Raw genomic sequence first — 4365 nt, 5'->3', positions numbered from 1 at the left:
CTACTCCCATTGACTCCAATGGTATTCTGCTGTGTTCAGTGAATATTGCAAAAACAATATTAGCCGCCAAACGTAATCGGAACCAAATTTTGAAAAATTTGCTCAACTCTACTAGGGAGGCAGACAGGGAGAGAGGGAGGTCAAACTTCTGAAAGGCAAGCCTTATTACATAGCTACACAATAGCAACAATAAAATACTATACTGTATTATTGCCAAGTCGTAGGACATGATAACTGTCTAGATGTGAACCTGGACAGGTTAAACCCACATCGGGACACAGTGGGCATCTCCTCTGCTACTTTTGTAAACATTTTACTAATATATTTAGCATAGAATATTTGTCACTATAGAGTTACTTATTTCAGGCGGCACATTGTATGTCTGTACTACATTTTCGGAGCACAGCGTGTGCTTTTTAATGCAACTGTGTGTGGAAGGTTTAGGATTATTCTTTTCAGCTATTTTGAGATCTAACTGGAAGAAGTTGTCAGACCCGCCTAAGCCAACTGTGTAAATAAAGGAAATAGAAATACTGAAATCATTGGAAGGAAACAATCACTTGTCAGTCATGGTAAGTAAATGTTTATTTTGTCTATGACTGCATCTCGTCAGTGTCATACTCACTTGTAAGGCCTGCAGCGAGATAATGGATGCTACCATTGCTGCTTGTGAAATTAAAAGCAGCCAGCATTCTTTACCATTACTAATGTAATAACATACTGAGATATGTAGTTTCCGCATTACAAACTTATCTGACAGGAGTTAATCTACTTGGCAGTAGGATCACTTGATTAAAAGGAAGGAATAAAAGTCATGTTTCCTGGGCATCACATCCATTATGTAGAAAGACTTAAAAACTGTCTGATCAGACTTTCAGCAGTTTTTGGTAAACTGGTCAGTTTTTATAACCAGTGCCATCAGTTTTTCTCATATTTTTAAAAATAAAAAAAATCTGACAAAGATTTCTCAAACCTCTCCTAGCAAATATTCAATGGAAATCCAAAAGAACAAGGATGCAACTAGGTATCCGAGTCCTTTCTGAGTTTTTCACAGAGCCATAGACAAGAATGGGTAAGTTTGATCCATGACTTGGATCAAAAATGGACATTTGCTTTTATTTTTATGGTCACTAAGTCCACAAAAAACATGGATGTGTGAATGGCTGATAAACTATAATGAGTATGTATTCTTTCCCTGAAAAGCAGAGAAAGAAAAAGTATGTGAAACATGTACATCTCAATGAATCCCAGGGACAAGACTCATTTTTTAGGTAAATATCTAATAAAATCCACTTGAAAAAGCTCTGATAATGCTCAAAAAATAAACATTTATTTCTATGTAAAAACAACTTGCTGTTCATATGTTCAGACCCAAAAATAATAAAAAAAATAAAAAAAAGCAGAAAAAAAAAAAGCAAGCGCTCAGTAAGTCTAGGTTCACACTAGCATTTCTGTGTGAAGCGTATCATCTGCATGCACAAACGCATGCCAAAATGCACACAAATGCATGTTTACACAGCATTTTTTATCTGCATGATCTTACGCATGACGGAAAAAAAAGTTGCATACGTTTGTGTTGTTTATGCACATGCGTATGGTATTTCCCAATGGGTGTGGCTTATGGGATTTCTGTATATAGACACTGCACAGATGAAATCCTCTTCTTTTGATGCTGTATCCTGCTGCAAGATGGATCTTAGCATGGAAAGCTTCAATCTGAATCTGGATTTATCATTGAAATTGGCTTTTGCTTTTGCTAGTGAGGAAGAAAGGAGAAGAGAAAGAAGGAGAAGCCATCTTCGTCACTATTGGCAACACCCCTTTGTTGAAGTCTGAGAGAGCAGTGGAGCCTACCACTCACTGTACACCGAGCTTCGTGAAAACCCGCAAAAGTTTTTGAATGCATGAGGATGTCATGTGCGAGGATCCATCACCAGGAAGGACAAGCAACTACGTAGAGCAGTTCCTGCTGAGGAACGTCTGTTGGTGACCCTAAGGTACGTAATTTTGAAAAAGAAAAACCTGTCATTAATATTCTTGTACAAAAGCCATGTACTGATTTTTTTCCCATTTTCTTTTCCACAGATTCCTGGCTACCGGAGAGACCTTAAGATCTTTACATTTTCAATTTTGGATTGGACTGTCCACCCTTTCTGGGATTGTTGGAGACACCTGCTGTGCACTGCGTGACGCTCTGCGTGCAGAATTCCTCCCACAAATGAACTCTGGCTGAAAAATGCAGAAAAATTCAAGGAAATTTGTAATTTTCCAAACTGTGGGGGGATATGGACGGCAAACACATTCGGATTCTAAAACCTGCTGGAAGTGGATCCGAGTACTTCAATTATAAAAAATACTTTTCCACTGTTCTCATGGCGATTGTGGATGCTGAATGTCGATTTGTCGCCATTGACGTTGGCTCATTTGGATGAGGAAATTACTCACAGACTTTCAAAAACTCTGACATGGGACGTTTCTATGCTAATAATTTTCCATCGCCTTCGCCAACACTGAAGGTCCACCAATGCTGTTTGCTGAGGTTGGGGATGAGGCATTTCAAATGCATGCCAACCTCATAAAACCATACTCAATTTGGGACTTGAATTACACCAAAAGGAATTTCAACTACAGACTGACAAGGGCAAGAAGGACTTTGGAGTGTGCCTTTGGTTTGCTGGCATCTAAATGGCGCATTTTGGGAACACCAATCAATCTTAAATTAGAGACAACTGATGATGTTCTGAAAGCATGTGTTGTTCTGCATAATTACATCCTGGCAAAAGAGCAACCCCACTTTGAACTTGAGGAACCTGTTAATATCACATTGCCGGATTATCATGCTCGCCCTCTGAGGACTACAGTGGAAGTTGCCCAAATGAAGGATAAATTGGCTGCCTACTTTGTCTCTGATATTGGACGTGTATCATGGCAAGATGAAATGGTTTAAGCAGTAAATGTCAAATGTACCTGTAATGTTACGTACCTGTACTTTTTTCTGACTGTAGTATTGACACCTTGAATGTAACTGTAATAATAAACACCTTAACTGTAAAACCCGTTAATACTTCACTCAACAATATACACGTTTAAAAAAAGAGCTAAAGAAAACACAGTGAGACAGTTATTGTGAGTCAAAATAATTTTTATTAACAAAAATAAAAACAATTTTAAATTAAAAGAAAAAAGAAAATGTGATTTACTTTTTGGTTTTGTGGGAGGGAGTTACATGTTGGACCTGGGGGGTAAGCGACCGGTCACCACACAGAGACTACTGAGCACTCAACGCAATGGCACCTTTCCATGCCTAAATTGTGCATCATGTTCGAATGTGATTAAGTCCAGCACCATAACTCACCCTAGAACTGGCAAAACTTATCCAGTACGCGGCTTCCATACCTGTGATTCAAATTTTGTCGTATACTTAATCAAATGTCCGTGTGGTCTCCTCTATATAGGGGAGACTACCCAACACATAAAAGACAGAATCTCCAGTCACAAATCCACCATCAGGTGTGGCAAGAACTGGTTGCCTCTACCGGATCATTTCACCAAATTTAAACACACTGTGGCACAGCTTAAATTTCAGGTAATTGAAAAAGTCCCCCGCCCTAGGAGAGGGGGTGACCATGTGAAATTGCTCAGAGCACGTGAAACTTTCTGGATCTATAAGCTGGATACCCTGGCCCCCAAAGGATTGAACAGGGAAATTGATTGGTTAATATGAGCCCTTGTTAACAACTTAATAACTACATTTTCTTTTCACAGATTCGCTAAAACATGAGCCCGGGTTATTAACCTAACTACTTTATTCTCTTTCTACAGACCCGTTAAAATATTTCCCCGTAGGACTCAGTATTCTTAGGTGGGTGAGTTGCCCCAGGTCCCCTGATCTGCTCTGCCCCAGGTTTTACTTTTACTTTTTTGGTTCTCTTTTTCTTATTTTCCTATTTTTACATTTATATATTATATTTTATTCAATCCCCCTGGTATCCTGTGAATGTAATTTAATGTACACCATACAACACTTTGACATCAGTGCTCACACCGACTTTTGCGACCCCTGTCCGGTCCCCAGATCACCAGATACCTTACACAGCGCTCTTATCACAGCGCTTGGTTACAAGGTTGCTACAACTAGCCCCTGACATGCGCACTCTGCCCTGGTCCCAGGTTTCCGCCCTGATCTTAGCCACTGACAAGCGCTGAGTTACAAGATTTCCACAATATGCTCCAGACATGCGCATTCAAGCTACACACAGTGGCGCTACGTCACTTCCGGTTTGCGCCGTCCACTTCCGGTACGGCGCTATTAAACCAGCACACATGGTCCCTACAACTCACCTGACACACGCTGACACTGAGCAC

Source organism: Ranitomeya variabilis, chromosome 5 (genome assembly GCF_051348905.1).
Source record: "Ranitomeya variabilis isolate aRanVar5 chromosome 5, aRanVar5.hap1, whole genome shotgun sequence".
In the NCBI taxonomy this organism is placed as follows: Eukaryota; Metazoa; Chordata; class Amphibia; order Anura; family Dendrobatidae; genus Ranitomeya; species Ranitomeya variabilis.
The sequence above is the reverse complement of the archived record's forward strand: the minus strand, read 5'-3'. Positions refer to the sequence as shown.